The sequence below is a fragment of the Eumetopias jubatus genome, unplaced genomic scaffold (assembly GCF_037043125.1).
Source record: "Eumetopias jubatus isolate StellerSeaLion01/CBP00866 unplaced genomic scaffold, mEumJub1_p1.0 scaffold_7, whole genome shotgun sequence".
Taxonomy (NCBI): Eukaryota; Metazoa; Chordata; class Mammalia; order Carnivora; family Otariidae; genus Eumetopias; species Eumetopias jubatus.
Window position 1 is genome coordinate 130381373 of NW_028274813.1, and position 17331 is coordinate 130398703.

Sequence of the window (17331 nt, forward strand, 5' to 3'; positions counted from 1 at the left end):
ATATATATCATATTATAAATTAATATAGGTCATATTTATTATATATATCTATTATAAATTAACTGGATCATTTTGTAGATCACAGATTGGCCAGTGCTGTTTTGTAGATGATAACTGCTGATACCAATACTACCAGGTTAATTTTTGTGCAGAACATTAGGTTTCCTTCGGTGCTCAGAGTTGAGCCGAAGGTTTGTTTAAAACCTGTGTTACAAAGTGGTTGAAATAAATAAATATGTGTTCTTTTATCCAAAGGTATTAATTGAGCATGTGTTATGCAGAGTATGTGCTAGAGTTTTCATTGTGAATCAGACAGATAGCTCCCTGTCTCCTGAGAACTTACAGCTAAGATGGGAAGTCAGGCACCTGAACAGGTGCCTACAAGAAAGTGTGCTGTTTGCTAAGGATAAGGCACAAGGTGCTGTGGGAGCCAGGCAGTGAGGGGAGGCCTCCAGAGGCCAGGCTGCCTGCGCTTAGCAGGACTGGTTGGCTGGAGTCAGCCACTGGTGGGCAGAGATCCCTCTGGGGCATGAAGCGATGTTTGGAAAGAACAGACAGGTTTTCAGAAGTTGATGGATGGATGCTTTTGAGGAACTGAAAGTTTATGATCAATTTCGTCCATGAAAAGTCAGAAATATTCATGAGAGGTTGGTATCTGGTCAGGAAAACTAGAAAAGTATTAAACTTATCTGTGTGACTGTCACCATGTTCAGAGCCAAGAGGCAGCCGAGGTGACAATACAAAAATGAAACAAAACCCCAGTCAGACCAGAAACAAACAAAAATGATTGTGATGATTATGATGTGGATAATTTGTGTTTTTGGTGGGGGTGGGGAGGGGACTTTTTTTGCATTGTGAAAGATGTTGGTGTTTGGTTTGAGAACTTCGTATATCAGAAAAGGACACTGTATTACCTGAGCCACAGTACCAACATCATTCCTGTAACAGTCTTGCCTAGTGTAAAACATTACATAATTATTACATATATAGGTTTCTAGTCTGAAAATGGTCTCCGGGATCAGTTCTTCCATCTCCTGTTGCTCTTTCATGAATGAGCTGGGGACCAGCGGTGCCGCAGTCTTGCTTACCTTCACCTGGTCAGTCTGTCTGGTGAGCGTGTCTGTCTCTGTTTGTCCCAGAATGATGTGCTTCACTTGAGCAAGAATTCTCACCTCTCTGCAACAGGCCCTGTAGTGAACTGTCTCCATCTTCTCCAAGTCTATGTTTCACCCTTTTGTAACGATTTCATTTATTTATTTGAGAGAGAGAGCACAAGTGGTGGGGTGGGGCAGAGGGAGAGGCAGACTCCCCACTGAGCAGGGAGCCCGATGAGGGACTCAGTCCCAGGACCCTGGGATCATGACCTGAGCCGAAGGCGGATGCTTAACCGCGTGAGCCACCCAGGTGCCCCTTGTGTCACCCTTCTAAATTATTTCCTCTCTGGTGTGCTTGTCATGCACTTTGTTCCTACATAGTTGTGTGTTTTCGATATTGTAGGAATCTTTGGCAGAAGCTGCTTTCAGCATTTTAGGCCTGTCTAAACAGGCAGAATTTCTCTGACATTTCTTTCTTTCTCTTAAATCTATTTGGGCTGGCACAGAAACGTTTAGCTTTAGCAAGGAATGAGAAAGAAGGTGCTCAGGAAGTTTCCTCTGTTAATATTTGAACCAGAAGGCATGGCAGAACTGAGAAGGTACATGATAAATTGTTTCTGAACTATTTAGGTGATTAAAAATAAAAAGTTTGAACAGGTCAGTGCAGCCCTGGTCATTAGTAACAGATGGGTATAGTTGCTTTGTTAACTACTTCCTTTCCAACTTCCGGCTTTGTGTCCGTTTCTGCCTTTGTCACGGTGAGCTCAAGATGGTAAATCAGTAATTGAGTGCTTAGTTTTTGTGTTCATTGCCGATATGTGCCTTTTAATGGACGATGTTTTTTCTTTTGGTGGAAGAAGCTTTTCGTTTTTCTGTGGTTTATTGGACATATGGACTCAGCAGGTATGTATTTCATTTCATGTGCCAGCTACCTAGTAGAAGCTCAGGGCAGCATCATCTTATTCTCAGGAACCATGCTGGATAGGAGTCATCCCCATTTTATAGATGAGAACACCAAGACCCAGAGAAGCCCTGTAAGTTGTACAGGGTCATCCAGTTGGTGGGAATTTTACTTTTTTTTTCCCCCCCTCTACTATTCCATTCCAAGCCAGGGCTATTTTAACCACTACATTCTGACTTATTTTCCGGTAAAGTTGTTTAGCCCCCAAACAAGGGAGCCTCCAAGACCCATGACAACTAAGATGCCAGGTATTTCTCTGGATCGTGGGTTTGGAAGCAGTTGCTCTGTGCATTCCCAGGCTGAATGCAGAGTTGAAACCCTTCACCGCAGAGGCTGCTCTAAAACCCACATCGATAAAGCTTTGGAATCCCGCTAAACCCTGTTCTGGAGATGGATTTGGCAGGATATTGATCAATATACCACGTTAGAGCAATGTCCTGCCAGAAGATTGTGAATGCATGAAGCTAGGTGCTCTGAAAAGGTCTCTCTCTTTCATCTGACCCACGTGATACCTTAAACACATAATAGTTATAATAAATTTGTGTAGCAAAGCAAGCTGTCACGTAAGTGTAAACACCATGGTTAATTCCACGCGAGAACAGCCCCATGAGAACAACTTCAGTGTGTTTTTATGTTTTTTAAACTGATGTCAGCGTTTAAATATATACAGATGTTGACATTCTAAAACCCAGATAAAATTCTTGTGGTGCTGTTGTTTGGATCTGGTTGCTTTTTTTGCTGTTCATTCATTTATAAATATTAAGCCCAAATGAGATCTTTTAAGGGTCCACAGTGTACAGATAGGGTTGATATTCTGGTTGATGTGGTCTTGGAGGAGCTAGAGTTCCTTCTGCTGAATGTTCTGCTTCTCTCCCCATGGGGACTTCTGAGATACCTCTTGGGAGCCTTTCTTTAATCTAGATAGAGAGTCTGTGTTCTCTTAGAACACGGAAGGAAATTGAGACTGCATATTTCAAGCTCTATTCATTATACTTCCTCTAGGACTGTATTTTACCTTTCTGTTGAAGCTGATTTGGTGGCCATGGGAAGCAGCAGGATATGACCAAAGTTGCCCAGCACCTGTGCTCATGTCCCACCCATCACCAGCTTCATGTGCCTTTGAGTAGAGCACTCATCAATGTTGTCTGTATTCATTCCAGTTAGCAGTCAGTCTCTTTCAGGGGCACCAGGGTGGCTCAATCAGTTAAGCGTCTGACTCATGGTGTTAGCTCAGGTCATGGTCTCAGGGTCATGAGATCGAGCCCCATGTTGGGGCTCCCTGCTCAGCAGGAAGTCTGCTTGAGATTCTCTCCTTCTGCCCCACACCGCATTCACACCCCCCTTCAAATAAATACATCTTAAAAAAAAAAAAAAAGGAAGTCAGTTTATTTCATGATATGCAATGAATGATGACTTTGTTGTTAAATTATTTTTTAAATGTAAATTTTGCTGAGCAATTCTGGATGTCTTACTGGTATAATTTTGGTAGTGTCTTTGGTTTGTAGTAACATCCCGAATCTAGCCAGATTGAAAACCAGTCCTGGCTATGAGATTTTTTTGTTGTTTTATTGTTATTTTTTTGCTAGTGGCTGTGAGTTAGAGCTAACTGTCTTAGTGCTTATACATCATTGATTTTATGGCTGCTTTTAAGATTATATGAGAAAGCATGTATGGAATAGTGTAGAGCAAAACTGCTTTTACATACACACGTATATTCACACTATGTGCTGCTATATGAATATATTTGTTTTCTGTTAATAAGCACCAGAAATGTACTAGTGGTTCCCTTATGCAGATGTCTAGTCTGGGCTGAGTCACTTTTCATTGCATACCTGTCTGCACAATTACAATTTCCTAAAGGCATACCTTGAAAAGGTATTGCCAGGTAACCATCTTTACTTTTTATTTTTTTTATTTCTTTTAAAGATTATTTATTTATTTATTTGACAGAGAGAGAGAGAGAGAGACAGCGAGAGAGGGAACATAAGCAGGGGGAGTGGGAGAAGGAGAAGCAGGCTTCCCGTGGAGCAGGGAGCCCGATGTGGGACTCGACCCCAGGACCCTGAGATCATGACCTGAGCTGACGCTTAATGACTGAGCCACCCAGGTGCCCCTTTCTGTGGTCTTTAAAATGTCACTTAAACTCGTCCTCGGACATGAGAACATTAAAAACACTCTGCATTTGTTTAACTTTGTTAAAGCTTTTAAAAAGTCTTGGTATTTATTTTCAGATTTTTATCAGCCACACATCTCCATTTGCGAATGGGAGAACTAGTCCTCCAGTGCATGCTGCTTGAAATGATCACAGAGAGGAAAGTGTCCCGAGTGTTTCTGTCCGCTCAGTAAGCCTTCCTGGAGGCCACGGCGCATGGGGTGGGCATGGAGTGGGACCACTTAAGACACTTCTACTCCAGTAAGGCAATGAAGGAGGCTCACACTGTGGCTCACTTGACTCACCATGACTCAGTTCCTGGGAAGAGCCCCAAGTTTGGACAAACCCTGGGCTCAAATATCAGTTCTGCCGTTTGTAAGAGTTTGGCGTCTCCAAAGCTCTGGTTTCTCATTTGTAAAATGAGTTTGCAAATACTTACCTGGGGGTTCTGTGAATATTAGTGATAATCCCTGCAGAATGCCTTGTGTAAAACTGGTACTTTATAAATTCCTGTTATTCCAGGAAAAGAGGGAGTCTGGATACTTTAAGTAAGCGTGTAGTTTTTGGAGGAGTGAGTTGCCTACATGTTACCGCAGCTTTTCTCCAGGAATCAGACACCTCTGCACTGTTGGTGTTTGGCTCTACATTGCCTTCTAACCAGAAGGATGAGAAAGGAGAGGGTAGGAAGCATGAATAGGAACTGGTACTAAATTGCAGAATTTCAGTTCAAAAATTATACATTTTAGGGAGCAATAAAAATTACCCAAATCCAGGCCATTTTACCCAACTGGAGGCTCTCATTTTTAGAGTTGAGACACTATCTCCTTCTTTATTTTTCTTAACTTTAGATTTTTACTTTCACTTTTAAGGTGTTTTTCCCTTTTGCATTTTTAAGTAAGTCTTGACGTTAGAAAGCTGATATTGGACATGCACACATCGATTGTGTGCTGGATTTAGCATTTTCTTGGTGATTATAGTGTAATTTGATGAAAGCCCAGCCACTCCTCGGGGAAACCAGACAATGTTTCCTAAATATATATGGGTGAATTAATACCTTGGAAGGTTGACTTTGGAAGGTGACATCTAATGGCTTCATTGGGTTCACAGCCTACATTTCTGATTGCTAAAAAAGAGAAGAACAAAAAAAGTATTGATTAGCTAAGGATTTTGTGTTTAAATGGAACAATCGGGAAAACAGAAGCAGTTTCTGTTTTCAAAAAGCACATCTCTGTGGAGAGTCAAGATAGATCTTCCTGAAAAGATGATTAGTGGCACCCTCTTGGGAGCAGAGAGGATTTTAAAGGCGGACGAGTTCTATTTGGACTGAGAAGCAGAGGGAAAATGTGACTTAAATCTGGAAGGATGGGGAGTAAGTGACCCTCAAAGTCTTGTAGAGGTCACTGGGGAGAGATCGGGATCGTTTTTTTTTTTTTTTTAAGATTTTATTTATTTTTAGAGAGCGTGTGCAAGCGAAAGTCGGGGGAGGATCGCAAGCAGACTCCGCGCTCAACACGGAGCCCCACGCGGGGCTCGATCCCATGACCGGAGACCATGACCTGAGCTGAAACCGAGAGTCGGATGCTTAACTGACTGAGCTGCCCAGATGCCCTGAGATCGGCACTGTTTAAGTCTGATGCTCTCGCACTGCATTGCCCTCCTACAGTTTTGCTGGTAGGCTCTTCACAGTGCTGCCCTTTTTGGGAATGTTGACCATGAGCAGGAGTTAGGTGACAGAGACAGAGGGACAAGGTGGCACAAAGAATAAGAACAGACAGCTGGGCTGCTAAGCCTGCGTGTGGGGCTCTGTGACATATGCACTGTCTGAGCTTTCTGTGCCTCAGTTTGCCCATCAGTGAAATGAAGTCTCTACTAAGATCTACATTATCAGGTTATACAGGTTAGAGTACAACATACCTAAAGTTTCATATATGACGCCACATGTAAGGGTTAACAGCTGTTGTTCGGTCAACATTGATGGTGGGAGACTCATTTTAGCTCTGTTTTATTTATTTGAGAGAGAGAAGAGAGAGAGCGAGAAAGAGAACATGAACCATGGGAGAGAGGGAGAAGCAGGCTCCCCGCCGAGCAGGGAGCCCGATGCGGGGCTTGATCCCAGGACCCCGGGATCATGACCCGAGCCGAAGGCTGACGTTTAACTGACTGAGGCACCCAGGAGCCCCATCATTTTAGCTTTAAAGAACTACGGCATGCCTTGTTCGCAGTTCCTGATGATTGTGTCATATTTAAAAACTCATTCTCAGCATTTTAGCTTAGTGGGGAGATTTGGATGTTTCAGGATCGCTCCCAGCCTTTTTCTAGCTGATATTCTATGAAATGGGTTGCAGAGTGCATGCCATGAGAGACTATAGAACATTGGGAAAGTTCATTTGGGAATTATCCATTGAAGCTGTCATAGGATCATGTCCACTTCATCGAGCTGGCACTGGTATTGATGGAATCCGAGAAGCAGGGGGAAAAAAATCGATATAACCTTTTTAAAAGATAGATGGTTTTAATATTGATAATAGTGTTCTTTATCTTTTCATTTGAGAGATGTGGCTGTAATGGAATGGCACATAAATACTAATGCGCGCTGACTGCATTGTGATAGTAACTCCTTTGGGTATTGAGACAAAAAGTTCAGTGATCTGGGCAAATGTCACCTTAATGCATCACTAACAGGCTGAGAAATATAGTCTTCAAATAAACCATCCTTCACATGAGAGTAGGAAATACCCTTTCATCTGCATTTTAAAAATCTTTCTTAACCCACAGGTGAGGAAAGTCTTGGTTGTGTGTGTATATGACTCCTTCTAATTCATCTGTGGCAGTTTTCCACATTTGCTTCAGACGTTTGGATTAGTTCGGAGGTGATTGAGCGCATGGCAATCAGTTCCTCAGGCATGTGTCTTGGAGATCTCACCTGTTGCCTTTTCTCTTGTTGAGGACACCAGTTGTCTCAAGAGTGAAAAAGGATCTCAGCTTACTGAAATCCAAGTGTTGATGGGAGGAGAGAACCATGGCTGGCCTTGTAGACTTGCAGTTATGCACAGTTCAAGGGCCCAATAGCCCTTGGTAGATAGTTTCAGAGATCAGTTTTGTGGGCTTCTTTCTTTTCTGGAGTTCAAGGACTTCACTGGCAACTGGACGACCATGATTTTGTAAAGGTGTTAAGAAAAGTAGATCATTTCATTGATGAAATGATTGGGGAAATCCAGATGGGAGGCACGGGCAGATTAAATGAGCTCCATCCTCAGCAGGTTACACCCAGTCCTCTAATGAGGCTATGTTGTCATTACTGATTTAATGCTCTGTACCCAGTGCATGAAGCTGCTCAAACACCTTATCACAGAGCAATCAATATATTACCCAACAGTATTTATTTAATAATGAAACATTTATTGAAAAACTTAACAATTGTGAAACTTTTTAGGTTGATGGAATATACTGGCCTCTATGCAGGCTTGGAGTTCTGATGAATATTCAGTCATGATAGCAGTAGAAAGAATTGGCCTCTGAATGAGTTCATTCATTCATTCCATCCAAACTTAACTGCTGTGTGCCAGGTACTGTTCTAGGTGCTGAAGATGTAGGGGTGAACTAGGCAAACACAGTCTCATCTCCTCAGAGGACTTAATTTTTTTTTGGGGGGTGGGAGTGGATAGGGGAGACCAAATCAACTCATGAGACAATTTTGATCATGAAGGCCATGATGAATGTCAAGTGTGACAAGAGATTATGGTGCAGAAGTGCAGTTTCATACTAGAGGTTCCAGGTCAGGGTGGGGATTAGGGTTAAGGTTAAGGTAAGGCTCTTGGGGTTCCTGGGTGGCTCAGTTAAGCATCTGACTCTTGATTTTGGCTCAGGTCATGATATTAGGGTCATGAAATAAAGCCCCATGTTGGGCTCCACGCTGGGTGTGGAGCCTGCTTAAGATTATCACTCTTCTACCTTCTCCTTCTACCCCTCCCCAGCTCCACACTCAGGCTCTCTCTCTCCCTCAAGGGAAGAAAAAAAAAAAAAAAGCTAAGGCTCCTTAAGGAGGTGATGCTTGATCTAGACCTGAAAGAGCTAGGTCTTTGATCTGTAGGGAGAACAGATTATATCACTAACAGGTCTGAACCAGCAAAACAATATTCCTAGACCTTTACTCCAAATGTTTGCTGCACCCATTTTTCCCCTTGTTGGGGGCTGCTACTTTCTCCTTCATGCAGGTGTTACTGTCAGACCTGGTAGGACTGAACATCATGGAAAGGATGGCCTCTCCAGGGCGAGGTCTTCGCTGTGGTTTCAGTGAGCCTTCCCCCTTAGACACAGCCCAAGTCGACAAAACTTTGCATCCAGCAACAGCTTCTGTTTTTGCTTGCTGATTACATTGGCTGGCCAGGTGAGCCCAGAGCTGTGGCTAGGCTTGCTTTAACTTTCCTTTCAAGGCTAAAGCATATGTCATTTCAGGTGATGCTTTTAGCTTTCTGCAAATGACACACTGTCCTATTCTCACTTGGTCAAGATTCTACCCACTTGTGTCAAGACACCTGCTGAAATAAGAGCTTCCTCTTCCTTTCAGTCTGACCCTTTTCAACTATGGATTATTTTTAGCCTTTTTCTGTCAATTATGAAGCTTGCATTGTATTGAGTATTTATAGAAAATGAATTAAAGCAGCCCGTGAGGCTTTGTGAAGGTGCCGAGTGTCTGACTCAAAAATCCTTTATGCTCCATCACTGGAAATTCATTCAGCAGTGTAGACCCTGCCATAATGGCTTGAGTTGCTTCTCTGTATTTGTTGACTAAGTACAGAACAGTATAATTTGGTCCTTAGAATAGAAAATAATTATAATACAGCATTACTACTTTATAGGAAAGCAGAAATTTACTAAATAACGTATTAAACCCAAACCTAGATGCTCTTCAAACACTTATGTAGACAGAGATTTGTACAGGTGGTTTTCCCTCTGAAAGTTTCTGTTCTGTATGGAGACCATTAAGTGAAAACCTTTCATTGCAAATAAATAAGAATTCTAACAACCGAGTAACAGATCAGATTAAATAAATATCTATCATAATTCTCTGACACATTTGCACCAGGTGAATGGAGTGACTGCATTCAGTTTTAAGAATTTATTTCTAGAACAGTAATTCTAAAACTCTATACCTGGACTTCTCTATCTTGGCTGTCGGACCAGAACTAATTAGCTGTGTCGTGTTTTGAGTTGCCAAGGCCTCCTGAGTTGATTGTTCTAAGGAAAATCATAGAATACTTGTGGTCCTCAGGCAGGATATATGTTTCTGATATTAGTGGCTAGAAAAGAGATAGCAATTCACTGGCCTGGAGCCACTGTTCCCTTTTTTGAAGCCTGGGGCAGATTTTCATGCTGATAACATCACGGTTCCCACTGAGCCTCAGAATCATTTGCAATAATTGCTGTACAGGCATCTGCCATCCGTTGATCTGAGCTGGCCATCAGAAATGCAGTTGTCATTCAAGATTATTTTGAATTGAACTTTTCCTTTCTGTTGGAGGAAAGCACACAAACACACACATATACAAAATATCAATGCACACATCACTTTTATTTTCATATGTATTCATTACACAAAATGACATGTCAATACTAAAGGATATATTTTTAAAATTAGGAAAACAAATATTCTCTGCTTTGAAAAAACTAGCCATTAAAAGTTGTTCCATGTTTCCATCAGTCTCGTTCATACTTATACATCATTTTATAGTGCTGTAAACAGTTTAGGTTCAATTTTGTAGTTTGTGTGTTCATTTAAAATTATAAATTATTTTCCAGGTGGCTATGTAGCTATGTAGCATCAGAGAAATAAATTTTAATGTCTGCATTAATGAAGATTAGTGGTTCATTCTGTCCAAATGTATGTGTATCCCTACACATACATTTCTGGAATAGTATGCATTCTGTGCTAAATTTTTTGGGCTTGTAGTATGTTTGCATTTTACATTAACCCAATTGTCCTCTTGTACAACTGTGCAAAAACTGTCTATTCTTCACCTGCGATCATGGACTAATTTAAAATTTCACATGGTGAACATGTATTGGGAATTAGTCTAGAAGCCTGTGAACCATGTATTTTAGTATGGATTTTCTTTAATATACTCAAAGTCTAAAAACACATTAAGGTAAATCACTGGGCTCTCCAAGGAACTAACACCATGGAATAGCCTTGAAAACAACTTTAAGTGAATTTATACATTACAGGGAGGGACTGAGAGTTGTATAATTTTCCTTTTATTAGCTCAGTGGGGATCTTTGTATCTCAGTTGTTTAATTGACATGAACTCCACAAAGTGAAATCACTCAGAGAACAGTCCTAAAGTTTAAGGGAAAAGTAGCCCAAAATAATACATTTTGATTTTTAAGCTTATTTATAGAATTCAGTGTGAAGGGACCAAGATAGCACAGTTGACAGCAGAGCCCAGCGACTTTGGTACAAAAATGATCCATTCTGGGGAAAAAAAGCTGTCTCTGTTGTGTTATTAAATGTGAATTGTTGTTGAGTATTTTTTAGAGTGAGAGGCAGTAGAAAATGTCCTCGTAGTCAACTTTTAGCAAATATTTTATCCAAATGAGAAGCCATATATTGATATTTATATAATGAAATAGAAGGATGGCTATGGAAAATTATTTGAAAGTAGTGGCCCTTTGCCAGTGTATAAAACTGTGGAAATTTCACATACGTTTTTAGGCTGGAAGCATCTCTTGAAAAATCAGGACAGCTCCAGCCCTGTGCCTTCTCCATCATGCCTCAGCCCCCACCTTAGCTCAGCCTGCACAGATCTTGTTGTTCCTTTTCTGGCACCTGTGGTCACCTGGGGTTTAGACCCTGCTATAGTGTAGCTAAGTAACATATATTTTATTATTTTACCTAATACAACCTTTTTTTTTTTTTTTTTGAAGATTTATTTCTTTATTTTAGAGAGGGTGGGGTTGGGGCAGAGGGAGAGAGAATCTTAAGCAGGCTACGCACTGAGCATAAGCCTGATGTGGGGCTCGATCTCATGACCCTGAGATCATGACCCATGAGATCATGACCTGAGCCAAAACCAAGAGTCGGACTCTTAACTGCCTGAGTCACCCAGGTACCCCTACTGAATACAACCTCTTCAAGGTACCACTTTATAAATCCATATATTTACTCCAGCTTGGCTTAAAAATCAGTTTTCTAACTTACGTAAATTTTGTTTTAAACATTGGTAAAAGACACATAAAATTTATCATCTTAACCATTTTCTGAGAGTGCAGTTCAATGGTATTGAAGTTCATTCACATTGTTGTGCAAGCATCACCACCACCCATCTCCAGAGCTGTTGTCATCTTGCAGAACTGAAACTCTGTACTCAAAACAACCATTTCTCATCTTTCCCTACCCCCAGGCCCTGGCAACCACCGTTCTATTCTCTGTCCCCATGAATTTGACCACTCTTATGTAGTAGAGTCATATAGTATTTGTCCTTTTGTGACAGCCTTATTTCATTTAGCATAATGTTATCAAGGTCCATCCATGTAGCATGAGTCAGAGTTTCCTTCCTTTTAAGGCAGAGTAGTATTCTTCTATATGTATAAATCACATTTTGCTTATCCATTCATCCAAGGATGGACACCTGGGTTGCGTTCATCTTCGGCTATTGTGAATAATGCTGCTATGAATATGGGTGTACGAATAGCTCTTCGAGTCTGTGCTTTCACTTCTTTTGGGTATATATCCAGAAGAAGAATTGCTGGAACATATGGTGATCCTATGTTTAATTTTTAAAGGAGCCGTTATCCTGTTTTCCTAGAGGCTGCACCCTTTTACATTCCCACTAACAGTGCATAAGAATTCCAGTTTCTCTAGATCCTCACCAACACTTAACTATTTTCTGATTTTCTTAAGATTTTTTTATTTACTTATTTGAGAAAGAGAGTGAGTAGGGGGAGGGGCCGAGGGAGAGAGAGAATCTCAAGGAGATGCCTCGCTGAGCTTGGAGCCCGACTTGGGGCTGGATCTCACTACCATGAGATCATGACCTGAGTTGAAATCAAGAGTTGGATGCTTAACCAACTGAGCCACCCAGGCCCCCCTGTTTTTCTTTATTTTTTTATTAACATAATGTACTATTTGTTTCAGGGTGGCAGGTCTGTGACTCATCAGTCCCCCCTGTTTTTTTTAACAGAGTCACCCCAGTGGGTATGAGGTAGTATTTTATTGTGGTTTTGATTTGCATTACCCTAATGATTAATGATATTGCATATGACTTCTTTTTAAAAAGTTTACTGCAGGTGCAAGACACAACCTTTTGCCTTGTCATTGAAAGAAAATTACCTGTCAAGTCAAAAGATCTGGGTTTTAGCCATATCTCTATCCTAATTAGCCACTTGACCTTCAGTTCTATTTAACAAATGTTAATTAGACCTCTGCCATCCAAATAAGACATGAAAACTGTAACTTAGAGGGAAAAGTCAATTGTGAGATTTTTGAAGGGGGTGTCTATGATTAAAATCTGAATTTTACATAACTACAGTGTCTACTTACTTTGCTTTTACATGTCTTCATTTATGGCTTTAGTTTTTAAAATTTAGCCTATTTTAATGAAATGATACTGTTCATTCATTGTACCTTCACTGGCATATGCTTACGGAGTATCTCTTTCCTCCTCACAGCAGAGCCTCCTAGAAGGGTGTCTCTTGTCATATCTTTGCTTCCTGCCTTCCCAACTTGCTGCCTTCTAGATCCTGTGTCCCCAAGGTCTCTGCAGCCCTCCCAGTAGCCAAAAACCATGAATGCACCTCTGCCTTCCTCAGCCCACTTCTTTGAAGTATTGAGATGGTTGTTCACTCCTTCATTGAAACTTCAGCTTTCAGCTTCCTTGATCCTGATGCCTTTTCCTCCCCGAGGAAAGGGAGGTCCCCCTGGCCAGTCTTTAGTTTTCGTGAAGAGTTCCCTTTCCTCTGTGCTTCCACTAAAAGTCTGGGATCCCTGTAGTTCTGATTTTAATCCTATTTTCTTTTCACTTTATACACTTGCTTGGGAAGGGAGGAGGTGGTTCTGTCTTCCTCATTTCTATCCCAGACCTTGTTCCTAAACTCTAAACCTGAATATCCAGTCGGGATATAGTCTGCCTCAGCTTTGGCAATTTATCAGTCTTTGAGCTGAATGCATTCAACATGGAACTCATCTTGCCTTCTGTAAATAACTCTTGCTCTTCTTTCCCTGTGTTAATTGGTAGTTCCATTGGATTCCTTGCTGCCCAAGAAACCTTAGACATTTGCCTTTGCCTCACCCCTACCCTCCCAACACATACAATAATAGATTACATAATTCAGCTTCTCCATCAATCCCCTAATCTCCATCCTAATTGTTATTTCTTTGGTCCAAGTTCTTACCATGATAGGTTGATGCATCTCCTGTGTGTTTCATTAGCATCTCATTCCTTTTTTTTTTTTTAAGATTTATTTATTTATTTATTTGACAGAGAGAGAGAGAGAGAGAGAGAGCACAAGCAGAGGGAGAAGCAGGCTCCCCGCTGAGCCAGGAGCCCAGTGTGGGGCTCGATCCCAGGACCCTGGGATCATGACCTGAGCTGAAGGCAGACGCTTAACCGACTGAGCCACCCAGGTGCCCCAGCATCTCATTCTTAACACCTCATAGATCATACTACCTTGTATTGGGACTGCTTAGTTATCTGCCTCTCCTACTGAATTCTGAGTGCCTTGGGAGAATGAATAGTGTATTTTGTTCCTTGAGCCTAGGGGGGAAAAACATACCTTCATTCCTAATGCACTCCATTTTTTTAAACTCATATAAACATGAGCAGTATGATAGTCCCTTATCTGTTCATGTTATAGATCTAATTCTATTGTAATATTCATGCAATTATAACCATTAAAGTCCAACGATGGAAAAAGAAGTTTTTCTCACCAGCTTAAAAAAAATCTGGTGGTGGTCTAATTCAGTGGTGGGCTGAAACCAACATCTGCTTTTAACGTGGCTCTTTATGCTCTTGAGCACACTGTTTACTTTCACCTTCAATGACTCAGATTTTAAACTGTATAAATCAAGGTTGCACGTGCGTGGACAAGGAGGTTAGAGCCGCAGTGGGTGACATGGTAGAAAACTTTGAATACCTCGATGATGGATTAGTGTTTTCTTCATAGAGTTTGGATCTTTTTGTAATTCTTTTCTAAATTGCTTCTGTTTATTATTGCTACTTATTTCATAGGATAGTTAAATCCTGTCCCTTTTTAATTAGCCTTTGTAATTTTCTGTGCTGTTTCCCACCATAATGCACCAATAATTATAATGTCCATGGTGTCTCTTTGGATTTTTTAATTCTTAATTTAGAATTATGACTGAGTTACCCAAAAGAGATTTGATCATCCCCAGTTAGGGGTGACAATGTAGTCTGTAGGTATAAGCGCAGATTTTGTGGTTAGAGAGAAACTGGTTCAAATCTTCACACTGCCACATATTAGCAGACAAGATGCTTAATATTTATAATCCTTGATTTCTTCTCATGTTCGTTTTATTTTTTTTAGAGATGGGGAGAGAGGGAGGGATGGGCTAAGAGGGAGAGGGAGAGAGAGAATCTTAAGCATGCTGAATGTTCAGCGTGGAGCCCGACGCTGGGTTTGATCTCACGACCCTGAGATCATGACCTGAGCTGAAATCAAGAGTCTGAAGCTTAACCAGCTGAGCCATCCAGGCACCTGTCTTCTCATAGTTAATAGAGTAATTTTACTCACGTCTGTCATGGTTTGAGGATTCAGAAAATTCAGAGACAGGAGTTCAGTGCCATGCTTACCCATAGTCACTACACAACAAAAGCTCACAAGTTCTCACCCATAAACAAATTACCCACCTGATTTGGAAATTTAACAAATGTGTCCAGTATGTGATTTCTTGAAGAATGATTTTATATGTGGGTGAAATTGAGGTTAACACAGCTCAACTATACAAATGTTAAGAAAACACAGATTTTTATATTCTGATAAATACTAAGTTACAGACATACTTGTTGGATGAATGAATGAATTTGAACTGTCATCCTTTCCCTTATGAGAGTAAGCTTTAGTTTGCCATTGATCACAGCCTTAAATGATTGATGATTCTTTATTTAGAAATGAAAGACTTTGCCAGAGAGAATTTCCAACTCTGTTGCATTGCTTGTAACTTCAATAATGTCCCTGTATTATTTCTCTAAAGCTTGCAGTTTTCAGATGGGTTTAATCTGACATTTTCATAAAAAATGTGTTATGCTTGGGAATGGTCGATGAATGTGGTGCCAGGCTTGGCCAAACTGGGATTTATGGATGTACAGCTTTTTAGAAGTCTCCATTTGGGACATCAGACACATTGTTCTTTTTTTCCCTAAAGACAACGTTTGGTAGATTACACTGATCAATACTTTCAAAACTAGTTCCTAACATTTTGATCTTACAGCTACACACTAATTTTCTTGGTGAGATGATCAGTGTAGTCAGGACTGTTGACAGAAATAAATATATCTTTATGGACGATGGCTAGGTTTCAAGTTTTGTCAGGCAGGTGCTTTGGAGACCTAAGAGTAAAAAAAGGAAGATCTCTTTAGAATCGTTTCTATTAGTACAGAGCTGGCTTTCATCTCTACAACTGAGATCTTTGGTATTATTTGCATCCGTTTAGATATAGAGGGCTAGAAAGTTAAATTTTTTTAGCGGTTTTGTTTTTGCTGAAACACTTCTCACCATCTGAGGCAATAAATATTTAATGATTATTTGTTTTATTTGGACCTGTTTTTGCCAAATAGTGAGAAATCCCATTTAGATAAAGGCCCCCAAGAATGGAGAGTGCTCCCCATGGGGAATCCTGGGGTGCTTTGATAGGAAGGAGTGGAGAAGGGCTCTGGGCTTATGCAGGATAGTATTTTTTTAAAAGATATTATTTATTTGAGAGAGAGCACGAGCACAGAGGAGGGGCAGAGGGTGAGGGAAAAGTAGACTCCCTGGCTGAGCAGGGAGCTCAGTGAGGGGCTTGATCCCAGGACCTTGTGATCATGACCAGAGCTGAAGACAGATGCTTAACCCACTGAGCCACCCAGGCGCCCCTTGCAGGATAGGTTTAAGTAAGGACCAGGCGAAGCTGGGACCATCTCTGTGCTGGGTGCTGTCCTAAATCTGTTGGGTATCCCAGTAATCTTTGTTCAGGATGCAGGATGAATACAGTGGATTTTGGGGGAACTGGTCTGAAACAAATCATTGCTCAAAAGTAGTTGTTTGGAAGCTCTAACATGATCTAGGGGGAAATGTTTTCTGCTGACATGCAGCTCGACTTCACTGTATATGTTAATGGTCACACTATTTGTGACCACTAAACACTATTTGTGACACCACTAAAAGTGACACATGACTTTTATTTTCTCAGATGTCCCGAGAAGACTTTTCTTTCTTTCTCCGGAGCTGCGCTGCAGTGTCCAGAACATTTCCTGAAATATGGTAGAAATAAAATACACACTTCCTTTACCACCCCATGTCTGTGGAATGAATAACAACTTTTATTGATGACACACTTGATTGTCTCTAAGCTGTTCCTCCACACAATATGGGGCTCCTTTCAGACGAATGGAAATCCCAGTAAATACTTGCAAAAATTTGCATGGCGTTGTTTAGGTTGGGAGGCTATGATAATGTCACTGGTGAATATCAGGAAGGCAGCCTGTCTCAGGGATGGGTGTCTTTTCTGTGAGTGTGATTCTCAGCGAAGCAAAGGACATCTTTGAAAGGATGCATAACCTTCCTGTTTTCTTCTTTCCTGAATGGATGCAATAGGCAGTGTAATGTAAAATGTGGTATAGGGTTGGCGTTTCCAGCAGTGCTATGGACCCACTATTATTGACATCTGAATAGCCAGAAAGCTTTTAAGGAAAAAGCAAATAGCAAATGAAAGACCCTTTGATCCTTTACTTCTAGCTGGTCTCCTTCAACTCTTGCTCTGTATGGGACAGGTTCTCCATAGCAGCTGTTATAATCCTTTAGAAACATACAACAAATCAGATCCATCCTGTGACCAACCTTCACCTCTCCATCCTTCCTGCTGCCATGGTTTCTCCACTCAGTTAAATCTAAAGTCTTGGGGCACCTGG

General features: G+C 41.0%; 1 protein-coding gene across 7 annotated transcripts in view; it reads left to right on the top strand.

Moving 5' to 3' along the window:
• The window catches only part of MCTP2 (multiple C2 and transmembrane domain containing 2), a 237219-nt gene that overhangs the window by 6144 nt on the left and 213744 nt on the right, over positions 1 to 17331 (top strand). For 4 of the 7 annotated variants that reach the window (XM_088024960.1, XM_088024959.1, XM_028089193.2 and 1 more), the window contains exon 2: positions 5664 to 5878. The exons of the other annotated variants lie outside the window; for them this stretch is intronic. The gene's annotated coding sequence lies outside the window, so the exon portion shown is untranslated. The remainder of the gene's footprint in view (positions 1 to 5663; positions 5879 to 17331) is intronic. 7 annotated transcript variants of the gene reach the window in all.